At 39.5% G+C, this 17,899-nt stretch overlaps 1 long non-coding RNA gene across 2 annotated transcripts in view; it reads right to left on the reverse strand.

Annotated features, from left to right (window-relative positions):
* Positions 1-7,391: 7,391 nt before the first annotated feature.
* LOC132400594 (uncharacterized) overlaps positions 7,392-17,899 on the reverse strand; it is a 153,554-nt gene continuing 143,046 nt past the window's right edge. For both annotated transcript variants that reach the window (XR_009514301.1, XR_009514302.1), the window contains 2 exons: positions 11,057-11,221; positions 7,392-10,796 (listed from right to left, as the gene is read on the reverse strand). This is a non-coding gene — a long non-coding RNA (uncharacterized LOC132400594). The remainder of the gene's footprint in view (positions 10,797-11,056; positions 11,222-17,899) is intronic.

Here is a 17,899-nt window from a genome sequence, read left to right on the forward strand (position 1 = left end):
GTGTAGAGTTTTGGTCTTCTTACCGAAGAAAGAATGTACTTTCCTTCCAATGGAGTGCAGCAAACATTCACTAGACTGTTACCAGAAAAGGCAGAATTGAGTCAACTGGAACTATGTTCTTGAGAATGTTTAGCAGGTACTTGAAAGACATCTGACATCTTCATCGACTGATGAGAATGCCTGCCCTGTGGCCTATCAGGGAAGATACTAATTTACCTCAAGTCATTTTGATCAAGTTCAAAGTAAAGTTATTATCAATGTACATCGATGTCACCATTTAAACCCTGAGATTCATTGTCTTGTGGACATACTCAATAAATCCACAGCAGAATAATAACCATAATAGAATCAATAAAAGACCCCATTGACTGTGCAAATACAAAGAGAAGAAAATAATAACAATAATAAGTAGATAAGCAACTAATAGTGAGAACAGGAAGTGAAGAGTCCTTGAAAGTGAGTCCATAGGTTGCGGGAACATTTCAGTGATGGGGCAACTGATGGTGAGAGAAGTTATCTCCTTTGGTTCAAGAGCCTGATTGATGAGCGGTAATAACTGTTCCTGAAACTGGTGGTGAGCGTCCTGAGGCTCCTTCACCTTCTTCCTGTTGGCCACTGTGAATAGAGAGCATGTCCTGGATGGTGGTGTTCCCTGATGATGGATGTTGCTTTCCTATGACAGTGTTTCATGCAGATGCATTCAATGGTGGAGAAGGCTTTACTCATAATGGACTGGGCTGTATCCATTACTTTTTGTAGGATTTTCTGCTCAAGGGAATTGGTGTTTCTATACCAAGCTATGAAGCGGCTAGATAATATACTCTCCACCACACATCTATAGATGTTTGTCAAAGTTTTAGATGTCATGCTGAATCTTTGCAAAATCCTAATGAAGTAGAGGCACTACCATGTTTTCTTCGTAATGGCACTTACATGCTGAGCCCAGGACAGATCCTCTGAAATGATAGCACCATGGAATTTAAAGTTGCTGACCCTCTCCACCTCTGATATTCTGATTAGGACTAGTTCATGAACCTCTGGTTTCCTCCTTCTGAAGTCAATAATCAGCTCATTGGTTTTGCTGATATTGAGTAAAAGATTGCTGTTGTGGCACCAATCATCCAGATTTTCAATCTCCCTCCTATATGCTAATTCATCACCACCTTTGATTTGGCCAACAACAGTGGTGTTGTCAGCAAACTTGAATATGGCATTGAACTGTGCTTAGCCACACAGTCATAAGGGTAAAGTGTGTAGATCAGGGAGGCAAGCACACAGTCTTGTGGTGTACCTGTGCTGATGGAGATTGTGGAGGAGATGTTGTTGCTAATCCAACCTGACTGAAGTCTGCAAGTGAGGAAATTGACTGTCCAATTGCACAAGGTGGTCTTGAGATTCAGGTCTTGAAGCTTATTGTTTAGTATTGAGGGGAGGGTAATATTGAATGCCTAGCTATAGTCGATAAAGAGAATCCTGATTTATGCATCTTTGCTGTCCGGATCTTACAGGGTTGAATAAAGAGCCAATGAGACTGTTGCGTCAGTAGGCAAATTGGAGCGGATCCAAGTCACTTCTCAGGAAGGAGATGATCTGTTTCACCAGAGCTAAATTAACAAAAGGATTATAGAACCTCCCAGGTTCCCTACCTTGTCAAGCACCACTGGCCCCTCCTGTGGCTTCCGATTCTTCTCAGCCACTTCAGAGCTCACAGAACTGGACTGGAAACAAATCATTGTTAACCCTATGGTTCTGTCTGAGAAAGTGAAGAGCTTACCACAGGTTCCTCTAATTTACACCTCACACTTGGCACAGCCTCCATATCTGTAGCGCAAACTTAATTCCACAGCCACCAATACTGACTCAATCTATTTGTATTCTTGGTAAATAATTCACCCCACATATTTCTACTATAAGGTTTGCCTACTTCCATATCAGTAACAGCAATGTACTTGTCAGATGTTCCATGACAATTGCATTAACTCCAATAGTACCAATCTGAATGTTTGTTGAAACAGTCAAATGCATTGGAAAATCCATATAAACTACATTTATTGTATTTCCTTCATCTACAGTATATAATCAATAACTTCTTCAAAAATATTTCATAAACAATGGAAATAACAAATCTACCAGTTTTCTTAGTTATTCCATTAAATTTAATGGTTCATTCAGAGATAGCACTGTCAGTTATTAGAGCTTTATGTATTCCTTTAACTCCACCTCAAGATTGGAATACATCACCTTACTTGATACTGCAGTGAATTACTGAACCATTGACCATTGCATTATTAATGTCCGTCCCATATGATGAAAATGTTTGTTTTCTCAAGAGGACATCAATATTATGGAGGCAACCTCTCTCTCTCTTGGTCTGCCAATGCCAAAGACATACAAAAATATTGGCCACTGGTCACACTAAACCTTTGGAAACTCTAATTAACTGGTCTCTCTCCATTTATCCTGCACCCAATGGCTCTACTTGAGGAGGAAGACCTGTATTTCTCATGGCATTGAGTGCATTGAGTCTATTATCCTGTAGAGCAACCTCTTCAATCTTATTCCTGCTTATTTCTTTTGATGCCCATCACCTTCATCCTGATTTTCCTACCAGCCACCTACATGAAGAATAATTTACAGTAAGCAATAAACCTAAGAACTTGTACACATGGGATGAAACCGAAGTAGCAGAGGTAAAGCCACAAGGTCTCAGGTGGAATAAGAAAACTTCACACAGGAGTCAGGACTGAACCTGGGTATCTGGAGCTGTGCTCTCCTGGTATTCTTTACCTCTTAACAGAATAAATTATCTGGTCACTTACTTCATTGGTGCTTGTGGAATGTTAGTGTGTGAAAAATAGTCACATCATTCATTAAAGCAATAGTTCAGTTCTTCTGGAACTGCAATCACCTGCGGATCTGAACAGTACCAAACAAATTCAAATAGTTTCCTTCCTATCTGAACTTCATCTTGAGACATGAATTCCAAGAATTTCCCCAGAACTAACATTAGGCAAACCAGTCACAAACAAGAGAAAACCTGCAGATGCTGGAAATCTGAGCCACACATAAAGAAAAAGTGTTACACTGGCCCGCACACCCCCTCCCTCACTTCCATTCAGGGCCCCAGACAGTTCTTGCAGTTGAGCGACAATTCCCCTGTGAGTCCGTTGGGGTCATATACTGGGTCCAGTGTTCCCAGTCTGGCCTCCTGTATATTTGTGAGATCTAACGTAGATTGGGAGATCGCTTCACTGAGCACCTACGTTCCATCCACCAGAAAAAGCAGGATCTCCCAGTGGCCGCCCATTTTAATTCCACTTCCCATTCCCATTCAGATATATCAGCCTTGGCATTCCATGGTCTTCTATGCTCTCTTATCAGATTCCCCCTTCTCCAACCCTTTATCTCTTTCACCAATTGACCTCCTAGTTCTTTACTTCACCGCTCCACCCCCTCCCCCTGGTTTCACCTATCACCTACTACCTTGTATTTCTTCCTCCCTTCCCCCCACCTTCTTACCTAGACTTCTCATCTCTTATTTCCAGTTCTGATGAAGGGTTTCCACCCAAAACATCGATTGTTTACTCTTTTCCATAGCTGCCTGGCCTCCAGCATTTTGTATGTGTGTTGATAAGGCAAAACAGTCTTATTTTCCTTATTTCCGTGTACATCCCAGTATACACTTGTTGTCAACTAGTAGGCAGTCGTTGATCCCAGAGGATCGTGGGTATGTGCCTCTGGTGGACAGTGTCCTCTCCAGGGTGGGAAGATTTGAAGAATTGACTGTTGCCCATGTAGCGGGATCCCCCTCTCCACATCACTGATGTAGTCCAAGGCAAGCACCAATACAGCTTGACAACAGTGTCGTTGCAGAGGTTGCCAGAGTGAAGTTGTAAACAACATCAAACTGCCTTAGGGACCCCAGCTCTGGATTTCTTCCTTAGGGTTTTCTCCTGAAGCCTTTACCATGGGTGGGTATGGCTGCAAGGCAAAGGAGATTTAAAATCAGATATTTCCTTCTCCTAGGTGGGCTGCCATCCAAGGCTGATGAGCCCACCTGCCTGAAGCAACTAGTTTTGAGGTGCCAGTGGTCTGCCTTTGCCCCTTCTCATGTCAGTAGAAACAGTTCTGGCAGGCCTAGTAGCTAAGCCATACATGAACGCCAAGAGTTGGACTTAGTTGTCAGAGGCTGTTAGAGACGCATGCCATTTGGAGCACTTCATAGGCAGTGGGAGCTTATCCCCACTACCACCCCGGCTATGCCAACCTTAGGTAGCATTGTCAACTACACCTTAGGTTAAACATACATATCTCCCCTACAATGTAATGTGACAAAATGGAACCTGTGTGATCCCAGAGTGCTTTGCTGGTTTGTTGGTTTGTTTTGATGAAAGTTTTACAAAAAGGGCATGTGTTTAATGGTAGGGTGTGTTTTGACAACATAGAAAAACAAGACACAGCTGTTATGTGGGGGGTCTTTAGGGAAGAAAGCTCAAATGAAAAATGGACTAATTAAAGACAAATACAAGACATTTAAGATGGATACAGATAAGAAAGGAATGCAATAATGGGATAGAACTAACTCAAAGGCATGAAGATGATGGATTACTGGACTCGGTAAATCTATAAAAATGGTCTGCTTTGAACCGTAAAATTGAAGCTACCTACCAATGACTTAGTGTATAGAGCTAGTCTTTTATAATACACATGCTTATAATTTGATCCACTCTGAGTTTGTTATTGTATAATAGAATACCTAGCTGAACAGCACACAGCAATATCTATTGATATCCATTCCCCACCGACTCATGTTCTCAGTTCCTGAGAGATTCAAGACCCTCCTGTTTTATTACAACCCACTAAACAGGGATTTTGCTTTATTATCTTCCTATTCCAATAGTGGCTAACACATTAGTAAATGCAGTCTTAAAGTTAATAAGCTTTAACTTTTATTCTCTGATATCTTGAAGCTTCCTCTGGAGTATACCAAAGCAGTGACCTGGGGGAGATCAGCTCTGACCATCTTGAATAGCAGGGCGGACTTGACAGGCTGAGTGCCCTACTCTCGCTCTTACTTTTTTATGTTCTCATGGTCACGTGATAGAAAAGTGGCAAATGAAATTAAATCAAGTGAAGTCTGAGGGAATGAATTTATGAAGGTGCAAAGAAGCAAATACAGAGTGATGCAACTGGTGGAGCTACTACGTCACAGTTCCAGAGACCCAGGCTCTAGCTTGACCTCTTGTCCTGAGTAGAGTTTGCACATTCTCTCTGCGACTGTATGTACTTCTCCAGTGCTCCAGGTTCTTCCAAAGATCCAACGACGGGTGGGTAAAATGCCCCTTCTGTGTCTCTGACTGTGCTAGTGTTCATTAGAGCCTGGAGATCAGCTTGGATTCAGTGGGCAGTTAGGCATATGATTCTCTATGATTTTAAATGTGTGAATATAGATAAGCGTAGTTGGATTAAGTCAAGTATAATTAAAAAGGCATACAGAATGTGTTCCATTTTTAGCAACTGTATGAAATATAAGAGCAGAGAAGTTATGCTGGAATTACATATATACAGCATCTTATAGGACTCATCTTAAGTATTATGGGAATTATGGTCACCACATTAAAGGGATTATGTGATTGTCCTGGAGGGGGAGAAAATGTTGCTTACATGGTTTCTTGCCAGGTCTGGAAAAATAATATCAGTATGGACTATTTGCTTTGTAAATGAGAAGACCAGAGATAGACTTAATTGATATAATTAAAATAAATTAATTTAAGCTGCTTAGACAGAAGAAATGTAAAGAAAATGTTGGGCTTAGCTGGAATAAAATTTAAATAAATGGTAAAAAGATTGAAATGCTACAGTTATAGAGAGAGTGCAGTACAGGCAGACAAATAAACTATATGAGCCATGATGAGGTAAACTGAGAAATCAAAAGTCTCTTATCATACAAGAGCTCTGTTCAAGAGTATGATAACACTGACATAAAAGCTGTTCCTGAGCTGTTAATGGTTTTGGCATGGATTAGATGGTCAACAAGAATGAGTTCAGGGAAATGATGAACCTAGATATTACAGATTGTAGTGCATGATTATTTTGCTGATTATCTCACAAAGGCCCAGTCTTGAGTTTTAGATATACTTGGAAACATGGCCTCCCTGATGACTTAAAGGAGAACAGAAAACCCTGTTTCAATCATAATAATTTGCCATTGGGACATGTCCCAACATATAAATTCTTGATTCAAATGCTCTGCCTGATGTTGCTAAAACCATCTGTGTTTCAGGATTTAAGACATTTATATAGGCCAGATGTTTTCCCAGAACTGAGCTATCCCTGTAAAGTGTGATAAGTGGAGATGGGTGAGGAGAGTATTGCAGGAGTGGTGATGGCTGCTGGCTCTGAGTCCCTTTGGCTGTAGCCCAAGAACAAACACAATCTCTAGATCTCTGTATAACAGAAAGGAAGTGAGGACGTGGTGTAATGGATCTATTCTTTTTTCATTTTCTTCCACTGGGAACAGAATATTCCCAGGTACACAACAATACAAAATCAGCTGCATTATTTTCAGACTGCAATAATTTTAATGGACACATTTTTCTTAGAGCTTTCTTTTTCAAATAAAATGTAGAAGATTATTAAATATTTTTTGTTGAATTTGTTCGGTGTCCAAAACCATATGAGTGACCTCTTGTGAACCAGCCCAATTTAACCTCAGCAACCAAATCATGACAAATAATCTCAACACTTAGATGTTTGTTACTGCCTCCAGCACACCAAATGTATGACTGTATTCTCCCAAATGACCCGCATAATTCAAATGCATCACAGTTCCACAGAAGTTTGATTTCTAAAACAAAACTTCAAAGTAACTGAAGTCTCAGGAGTTCTCTCTTACATCATGGTTCTTCTTGTTGCAAAAAAAAAGGACGAGGAAACTTTGCTGTGAGAAAATTGACCCCATTGTAGGCTTGGTTCATGTCTCACAGGCTGTGACTGACAGAAATTCATGGGTAAAGAATGGTGTCAGTTCCATAAGAACGTAAGATACTTATTCAAAACGACCTTAAAAGTTAAATGTGTTTGAAATGAATGTCAGACATGGGAAAATATAAGCATAAAGCAGCTATCAGCTACTTCAGCTGTAATTCATGTTTCTGGCAGCTGATGAAAGACTGGTGTTTGTCTAATGTTGTATTTGTTCAGTTTATTACTTCTTTCAATAAGAAATATTGTTGAGGTAAACCATATGGAAAGTTGACTCTGCCAGGTTTTTCTCTTCCCACCACTACCCTCCCCCACTTCCTCTAACATGAGTCACTGGTCCCATGTTGAGCACTGAATGCCTAAATCTTTATTTGGCCACATCACTTAAAAGGATATCTGATGTACGAACTGTTATTTGTTTAAATCATTCATGTCAGATTACTTTAAAATTGCAATGAATAACAATTGAAGAAAATTAATCCAAAAATTTTAGCAGTTGAAAAATTATTTCCGGTATTTGTTGATAGCAGTAGTTAACATTCCAGCTTGTCAACATGCAATGTGATAAATCAATGGTTGCAAGCAAGTCACTAGGAATACATTTAATCAGGTGAAAAATGTCCAAAATCCCACACATCCATTTTCCTTTCTCCTTGTCTTGGCCAATCACTCAAGGTTGAGAATTATTTGCTTCTGCTCCAGTTCTGTGGGTTCTCAGAGAGCTCAAAGTGGAATCCATGGGTGGTCAGCAGGTGCTTGACAGGAGGGGCAAGTTGCTATGTAGGAGGCAGTTGGCTCCTTTTGCCAGTTTCATGGTCTCTACGTGAAGGCTCTCAAAGTTCCCAGCTCCATTCTGAATGTTGTTTTGCATTTTCAGCAGTCATGGATGAGGGATTTTCTGCGGTTGATGAGGATCAAAAAGTCGTAAAAACGCAGTGCATGGCAACAGGCCATTCGGCCTAGTGAGCACCCTTTGGTATTAATCCACCTGGCAAACTTTCTATCTTGATCAGTTCAACTGCTCATCCAACCCCCACCCCCCATCCCCAATTGCTGCCAGCAACCCAGCTTCAACTGCACTCTCAGAAAGGGCAATCTAGATTCTTACCATATTTGAGATAAAGAAGACCCAGTCCAGTTCTATGGGTTTTGGGTGGTTTTGGGCATGTGAATGAAAGGACACACAATGCATAGTGTAATTAAGGGCTTAATTCTGGAGATGTAGACCAGGGAAGGAATGCCATTTGCTTATCCTGCCAATAGATTTGGAAGAATTTATACTGCCTGTGCAGATTGGTGATAACATATCCTTCTTACTGATGATCAACACTGGCACATCATCTCAGGGGTGTATGCTTAACCCACTGCTCTAGTCTCGACATACACATGACTGTGTGGCTAGGCATAGCTCAGATACCACCTATAAATTTGTTGATAATGCAACCATTGTTGGTAGAATCTCAGAGTTGAGAGGGCGTACAGGAGTGAGATATGCCAACTAGTGGAGTGGTGTCACAGCAACAACCTGGCACTCAATGTCAGTAAGACGAAAGAGCTGATGGTGAACTTCAGGAAGGGAAAGACTAAGGAACACATACCAATCCTCATAAAGGGATCAGAAGTGGAGAGAGTGAGAAGCTTCAAGTTCCTGGATGTCAAGATCTCTGAGGATCTAACCTGGTCCCAATATATCGATGTAGTTATAAGGAAGGCAAGACAACGGCTATATTAGGAGTTTGAAGAGATTTGGCATGTCAGCAAATACACTCAAAAGCTTCTATAGTTGTACCATGGAGAGCATTCTGACTGTCTGGTATGGAGGGGCTACTGCACAGGACCAAAAGAAGCTGCAGAAGATTATAAATCTAGTTAGCTCCATCTTGGGCACTAGCCTACAAAGTACCCTGGACAGCTTTAGGGAGCGGTGTCTCAGAAAGGCAGAGTCCATTATTAAGGACCCCAACACCCAGGGCATGCACTTTTCTCACTGTTACCATCAGGCAGGAGGTACAGAAGCCTGAAGACACACACTCAGCGACTCAGGAATGGCTTCTTCCCCTCTGCCATCTGATTCCTAAATGGACTTTGTATCTTTGAACACTACCTCACTTTTTTGAAAATACAGTATTTCTGTTCTTGCACGTTTTAAAAAAATCTAATCAATATACATAATTGGTTTACTTGTGTATTTATTATTATTATTTTTATTTTATCTATTTTTATCTCTCTCTGCTAAATTATGTATTGCATTGCACTGCCGCTGCCAAGTTAACAAATTTCACGTCACATACCGATGATAATAAACCTGATTCTGAATAGTATCTCTCCAGTGTTTTAAGGTAGGTAGTCCATATCACTGATATGTACTGGAAGGTAGGGATCACTGATGCCTGATAGACCATAAGGTTTTTTGCTGGGTTGGAGGCGTAGAAACACCTTTCTCTTCAGTTACATAAGGTCATGCTGGCGTACTTGAAGTGAATTTGAATTTTATTGTAAATTTATTTATTTATTGAGATACAGCGTGAAATAGGCCCTTTTAACCCTTCTTGCCATGCCGTCCAGTAATCCCCCAATTTAATCCAGGCCTAACCACAAGGTAATTTACAATGAGCAAGTAACCAACCAGCTGGTACGTCTTCGAACTGTGGAGGAGTAATACTCTAAGGATCCTTGGACTGTGGGAGGAATCCCAAGCAGTCATGGGAGAACATACAAACTCCTTATTGGCAGTGGCAGGAATTGAACCCCGATCACTGGTCCTGTAAAGCATATGCTAATCGCTACACTACTGTGTCATTAATATTTGCTTTTGCCTGTGATGTGGCTCTCAAAATATGGAAAGTAGGCCATGTAAGAACATGACCATTATGGTTAGTGGGTTATGCTGCCTCGATGATGACTTGAAGCTCAGCCTCCAAATTTACTCTGCAGCAAGAGACTGATGTTAGAGTGCTTTTGATTCGGGAATGGAAACAACATCGATTCCTCTCCAGTGACGATCTTTCATCACTGCACACAGTGACGAACTGTGATGCTGCAGTGTAAATGAATGAGAAATTAACACAGCCTTGCTTAACAACAGGGTGCCCTGGAACCTGTCCTGTAGTAGACTCACTGGTTAGAATCACTGATTGTATGTCAAGACAAAACTGAGACCTTTTGTTCAAGGGGAAGTCTGAGTCATTCGACCAAAGCAAAGGGGCGTCCATGTCCATCAGCTGAGAAAGGATGCACCAAAACTCAACAAGCTGCGGGCAGCAGATCAGAGGATCACCATCTGGCAGGTGGCTGTAGACTTTTCAAAACTTTCACAGGAGGCTGGGAGAGATTCCTGTGAAACCACAGGCACTGGAAAGAATGATAGACATTCTCTTTACAGTCTTTAGCTTGGGACACATTAAAGTTTGAAATATAATTCATGCCAGGCACCAACATAGCCTTGAGGGAGGATTGAATCATTTAGATTTTGCTGCACATTTAGGTTTTTGTTAAAGACCCCAAAACATAATTTAATGAAAAAGTGGGAGTAATATTTCATCTTTTCAATCAAGACTATTTAAAAACATATTGGAATGGGTATTTATGGTTTCTAAAAAAATGCAACTACCAGTGTTAAACTGCTTAAATGCCACCAAGTTCATTGAAGTCCCAGATACACTTGACCATATTAGGTACCGAATCTGTCAAGTTGGACTCTGACACTAGAGCTAATCTTGCTGGATTTACTAATGTTTATTTTAGGAATGTTTTCTCAGTTAGACATGGTTCAGCATCTTCATTCCATGAATATCAATGGAGATATTATTGTCCTGCCAAAGAAAGCAAAAAGGTTTACAGGCAACTCAGTTCACTAAACATGATAACAATAAACAGCTATTGGACCAGACAACATCTCAGCTGTAGTCCAGAAGAGTTGTACTTGAGAGCTATTTACATCTCTGCTCCAGTCCAGTTACAACACTGGCATTAACCCAAAAATGTGGAAAACTGCCCAGTTGTGTATTGTTCATTTAAATCACCTGTAAAGTGATGGAGGGTAAGGTTGACAGTACTTTTCATTGATACTTACCTATAATAACTCCATCACTGATGTTCAGTTTGGGATTTGTGAGGACCTCTCAGTCCCAGACCTCATCGCATCCTTGCCAAACATGGACCGAAGAATTGAATTTCAGAGGTGAGTGAGATCAAGGCAGTATTTGGTGTACTGAGGTATCAAGACGCCCTGGAAAACCTAATGTCAAAAGGAAAGTACTCTGGTTATGCAGACAAAGGAAGAAAGCCCAGACTATCACAGCCGGCATCTCAGCTGCTTCAGTAATGAACTTCCTTCCATCAGAAAGTCAGAAGAGCAGGTGTACACTGACTGTTGCACAATGACCAATTTCACAACTTCTCGGCAGATAAAACGAACCATGCCTGCTTGTGACAGGACAAGTAGATCCTATGAATCTCTTCACCTATTTGGATTTTCTAACTAAGGGCGCTGTGGATGTTCAAGACAATGAATGACAGATTTTTGGATATGAAGGAAATCAAGGGTTATTGGCTCAACACACTAAGGTAAAAGCTTTGATAATGAATGATCAAGCAGGAAAGAAGGCTCAAGTGCTTACTTCTCTACCTATTTTTGAGCCTTCATGCCGAGAGCAACCTTTCATTCTATCCAGGGTTGCTCAGGGCAATAAGTGTAAATTCCTTTATATGTCAAGAAATCTGAGAAGTGGATACATGGATAGGAAAAGTTTAGAGGGACTCAGACAAATCGGATTAGTTCAGGTAGGCAATTTAATGGGAATGAGGAAGCTGAGCTGAAAGATCTGTTTCCATGCTGCAGACCACTCTGACTCTGAGTGAGATCTAAAATTAAAGATTCAAATTAAGGACTAGTAAATTTTTAATCTACTGCTTTGTCAGACAAAAACAACGCCTCCTTTCAATAACTTAGGCCATGTGTGAAGAATAAATTGCATTGCAAAAATGTCATGAGAAACAAGTTATTAAATATAAGGAAGTTCATCATCGTACATTTCTAACATTGTACTTAGTTTATATCATGTTGGCAAAAAACTGAAAATGATCTGGTTTGCATATTTTATCATCAAATTTAAACATTATTTACATCACTCTAAATACAATTATCATAAATAAAATAATGTACTTTCAGAGTGATTCCGCCAGATTTTTTGCAACAAATATCTTTCCAAAGATGTTTTTAATTTCCATACATGCTGAAAAGAAAATTCAAATGGTGAGACCAATAAGCATATACATATGGTCTTGTTGCATAAATACATCTGGAAAATGTGTTATCACTTCTACAAAGTAACTCAAAAGGTAATGACTCAAAAAGTTCCAGATGTACACTTTGCACTTGATTTATTTTGCCAAGAGCTACATTTCAATCAACAAAATGAAATGGTCTGTTTGTGCCAAGATTTACTGCAGACGTCACCATAATATAGGTTAAGAATGATGGACAAAGACCAAATTAGTGAAGGTTTAAGGAATAAATAAATGCTAATGTACTCAATGTGCAAATGATAATTACAAAGATGATTACCCATAGCACATAAATCAGATTTATTGGATCCATAAAATAAATTTTAATAACTGAGAAAGTGACTGTAAGGAAGTGTTAGAGTTTGGATTGTTCACACAAAGACAATATCAACAATTTCCTCTCTTATTGGGAATTACCTCTCACAAACATCTTACTGCAACTCAAAAGCTTCTTAATTTCCATATGTGTAAATATTGGACATAAGATTAGATTCAAATTGGAAGAGTCAGACATAGACAGATTATTTAACTCCCTGCTGTTATGTCTTGAAGAAGCCTTAGCTCAGAACAAACTGAACTTGGTGATGACTGATGGCTTTAGAATAAACTTTATGACACTGATGTGGAAAGAGAGCTTACCCGTGGCTTATCCAAATCCTACCCTTATGCTGATAGCCTTGCAAATTCCTTTAGGATGGGCTTTAGGTCCCACAGGCTTATGCACATCAGTCTTTGTGTGTCTCAGAAACTAAACAGGGACAGCATTTCCCTAATAACAAATATTCTATTATTCAATATTATATTTAAATTTTCATTCAATACTTTTTTAATTTTTATATTAGAGAAAAATATAATGTCTGATTGAATGAATTATTTACACACTGTGCTAAACTGGCTTCTCAAATTAAGTCTGTAATTTTATATGAATAAATTGGCTGCAGGATCCAAATTTAATCCCTCAATGTTTCAATGCCAACATCTGTGGTGTAACGTACTTTCCACAAGGTTGCAGTTCCAGTATGTTTGGGGATATGATCTTATCCACTTACTGAATATTAACTTCTATGCAAATTATATGGTAATTGCTAGGATTTCTGCTGTAGGGTAAAATTTGCAATATTATTCACTCTCATGTGACCTTAGGAAGCCATGGGGATGCTTTGAAATATGGAGGAGATTAGAAAGTCAATTTAGAAATCATAAATAAACAATTCTTAAAATAATTTTCAAGGAGCCTAATAGAACTATCTCTCCAGTGGATCTGGGCCTCAGAACACTGTTTTTTCAGTGACATCTCTGAGAACATTCCAAAACATTTTAAATAATTTATCATGACTGGGTGCCCCGTGATGGTCATGAGTGGTGAATAATTCTGGATCAGCCCCATCTCTTTTGGATGGTTAAAATAAAAAATGATGGCTCTGTGAGGGGTTCCAGGGATGAGTAGTCTAACTGTATCTGTCCTTCAGGACTCTTGGATCAATTATTCAGCTGCAACCTCACACGTTCAACATAGATAAATTATTCTAAATGAAAATGTCACAGGGTTGCTCTGTGATGGTTACTACTTGTAGATGTTAAGTTTTTCTTCATTATGCAAATTTCTCATTGGCAGAGAACTATTGTCATGAAAATAAGCTGTTCATTGTGATTACTAAATGCCAAAAAAGAACATGAAAACAGGAACATGTGCCAATGCTGCCATTTGCAAAATCACCACAGATCTTCTTTTTCCTATATTTCAAATATTTTATTTTGTAGTTCTTCAATCATTATCTATAGCAATAGCTTTCTTTTAAAGGTAATAACAGATTATGATTAAACCTCACCAGGCATTTTGAAGCTTTGTGACAATAACTATGAAAAAGGCACATTCATGGACTCTTCTTTCACTCAGGTACAAGTAACTTTTGAAAGCTTTTCTAAAATACTTTGATTCAGGCGTCATCCCTGAAGAAGGTGGCAAGTTTGTCATCGAAACGTCGGTTATAATTGATATTTGCACCCGGCTGGAAGCCCAAGAAGAGTTTATTCATTGTATATACTGGGAAAGCACTTCATTTTAACTTCAAATTTTTTTGGAACACCTTGAAAATCAGAAATATTGAAAATAATTTTAAAAATCTACAATGAAAAAATAAAAAAGTAAATATATCACTCAAAGACAATATTAAACTGAAAAACATTAAAGTACAATTAATAAAAAACAAACAGAATGCCATTTCACAATATGAGTAGCAGTCATTGAAGAAATTGGGTCATTACTATATTCCTTCCCTACATTGTTTCTCTCCATTCAAATAAGTGGGCTTGATACAGTTCCAGCAGGCAGATTCACCAGTGTGAGTTAGTACTTTCTCAGGGGATCAAGCATCAAAGGCCAGAAAGGAAAAAGCAGATTAGAGAATGGGTATCTTCTTCCTAAGATTCCAAGGCCTCTCCACTATCTCACAAGAGTTCAGTTCTGATAAGGTAGTGGTGCGCTCTGGGTCCAATCAAAGGTTTAATTGTTCATACTTAAAGTCTTTTTCATGATTATAAAACACTGTTGGATATTAAGAACGCAACGTTCTGCAGGTCCACCCCATCAGTGAGTTGCTCAGTAGCAATGCAACTGGACTTTCTGCATAATGGCATTGTGTTGTTGCCTGGACTTGTGGCGAACTGTTGTGCTGAGCTGGTGTGTGTTTCAATGAATGGAGTGAGTGATTACCTTGGGTGCTTTTCTTGTGATCGTGAGACCCTATTGGGCATTGGTAATGTAGTATACTAGAAGTCTGGTTCACTGGTTCGTTGTTAAGACCAACAGCAGAGGAGCTGTGTTGCCTCATTTGTAGCGCAGACTAGTCCCTCCCGCTGCAGGGTTGCCTGTTGCAGCTGCACAGGAGAAAAGTTGCCAAGGTGGTATGGGAGAAAGCAGAGCCTCTGTAACTGTGCTGGAATCCGTATGTGTTGGGGTCTGGCTCCTCCCTTTGATGCTGCTCTCCAGTGTTTGCTCAGTGGAAGAACAAGCTGAACCAGGACAACACCCCATGTTCCACCAACCTACAGGCCATGTTACTCAGGGGCTTGGGATATGTTATTTTTTGAGTGGCTGTATGCTTTCTGCTATGTGCTGTGTGCTGTGTGCTGTGGGTAATGTATGCTATTGGTAATGTGTTTTGCACCTTGGCCCCAGAGAATGTTGTTTAGTTTGGCTATATTCATGTATGAATGAATGATAATTAATCTTGAACTTGAACTTGACTTAAATCAGAAATGATCTATTTCCCCGAGCAAAGAAGGTTCAATCAATGGGATAGGGTGAAGTTAATTGGTAGAAGGAATTGAGTAGAAATGAAGTAAAATGTTTTTATTGAATGGATTTCACAGGCTGAATGGATGGCGAAAAAGTATTAGAAAGTACCTGGATGACCCACAACCTACCAGGCTACAGAGCAGGGGCTGGTCAAAGGGATTGATATAAGCTTCAGTTTGGACAATCATAGACTTGTTTCCTATTGTGCCTATAACTGCTTCTCTTCCTCACCCTGCTGAATGATAGCTACTATATGAAGGATACTGAAAAATCACACAAATCTAGAAACCTACCTGGAAAAACCTCCTACTATTTACCCTGACTCAGTCCCTCACATGTTTGCATACTTCTTAAATGTTGTGTGGGTCTCTGTCTCCACTATCCCTCTATTCTGCATTACAGATTCCAGACACCCATTCCTCCCTTCTTTCTATATTGGTTATCTCCACTCTTTCTTTACAACCCTGCTGAAGGGTTACAGATCAAAATGTTAACTATCCACTTCCCTCTATAAATGGTTTTTGACCCGCTGAGTTCTTTCAGCTCCTTTATGTGTTGCTATTTATTTAGTTGTATCGAGTTCTGATATTCTTTGCTCAGCAAATGAAATATCCCATACGCCTTCTCAACCAGCTTATCTACCTATGCTGCTACCTTCAGTGATCCTTGGACATGTACACCAGCATGTCTCTGCCCCTTAATAACGCCTGTGATTCTACCATTCATAATATTTTGGCCATATCAAAACTACTCCAAAACTACTCCAAAAGTACTCCAAAATACATCATCTCATAATTCAGGATTTTCAGAATTAAATTCTTTCTGTCATTCCTCTGCCCTTCTTAACAACTCATCAATATCATTCTGTAGCTGAATAATTACCAGTAACAATCTCCATGTGATCTGTAATACTCACATCTAGAACTTTAAACAAACAGCAAGCAATCTATATCTATCCTTGTGGTACACCACCAGTCACAATATTTTCAATCACAAGCTTTCTGCCTCCTATCACAAAGCCAATTTTGGATTCAATTTGCCAAATAGTTCTGGATGACATGAGCTCTCACATTTTGGACATATTTCCCATTTGGAACCTGATCAAAGGTGCATGTAAACCAATCAACTGCACTACACTAATAATTGGTAATTAGTAGTTGGTTTCTCATTGTCACAGGCACTAACATACATATGAATATCTTTTGATCACATTCCATTCGGATAGATCATTCAATACACAAATAAACTGAAGTCATACCAAAGGAGAAAAAAAAGCAGGAAATGGAACATGGTGTTACGGATACAAAGAAAGTGCAGTGCTGATAGAAGAAAGTCATATTTAACTCCCTCTTTGAAAAATTTAGTCAAATTTAGAACAATCACCATACTGTAGGAAATATAAGACTGCACTGGAGTGGATGCCAAGGAGATTGCTTGGGATGGATGGCTTTGGTTACGGACAAAGAATGAATTGGCTGAGGTCATCACCAAGTTCCTTAAACTCTGCCTGCAGAATCTCATTCCTTTTTTTTTTATCTCATCTTTGCTTCTGATATAGACCATAATCTCTGTCATTTCAGCTTGCTTCGCAGCCATTTAGTGGCATCCTTTGGTTCAGGGACAGATTGTGATAAACACTCCTGAAATGGACTCCGTCTTCGTCATTTCTGCCAGTTGCCAGAGCTGTGTGATTAGTTCATTGACATGCAATTCACTGAGAGCTTCCAATAAATGTCAGGACAATTTTAACAAAGCCAGCACAACTTTGGCAAGTGATATCCATAAAGTCATCTGCCTTCTGCAAAGTTGCTAAGAAATACTGAATGCTATTTGTAGACACTCAGCCAATGTGAGGATAAACCCTGGGAGTCTCATCCATAACCACTTCAACAGCAAGTGCACATAGCCTGCTTTGTCCAGTCCTGTAAGTAAGGCCAAAGACTTGAAGAAGAATTAAACACCTATTGCCACAGCAAGACTTTGGGCTTGTGTGCCCAGCACTTTAGCATTCCTGATAGGTTCTGACAAATGCATTATCTTCCTGGTGCAAAGAAAACACTAGGGCTAGTGAAAAGGGATGAGGATGGAGAGAGCACTGCACAATAAAGACGCTGTTAAAGAGGATGGAGACGCAATGAAAGCAAACTGACAAGAAAAATACAAGTGAATTTTGAGGTCTTCAGTGTGTTTCATTGAGATGCTCACTGATCTGAGCCTAAATCAATTAAAGGTGATTAGCTCTTTGAAATTTTTCAAGAAAATCTTTCAGAAGATTTTGATTTCTTTCTGAAATTAATTCAAGATCAGATTTTTGGGAGCTCACATATTGAT

The sequence above is a fragment of the Hypanus sabinus genome, chromosome 10 (assembly GCF_030144855.1).
Source record: "Hypanus sabinus isolate sHypSab1 chromosome 10, sHypSab1.hap1, whole genome shotgun sequence".
NCBI classification, from domain to species: Eukaryota; Metazoa; Chordata; class Chondrichthyes; order Myliobatiformes; family Dasyatidae; genus Hypanus; species Hypanus sabinus.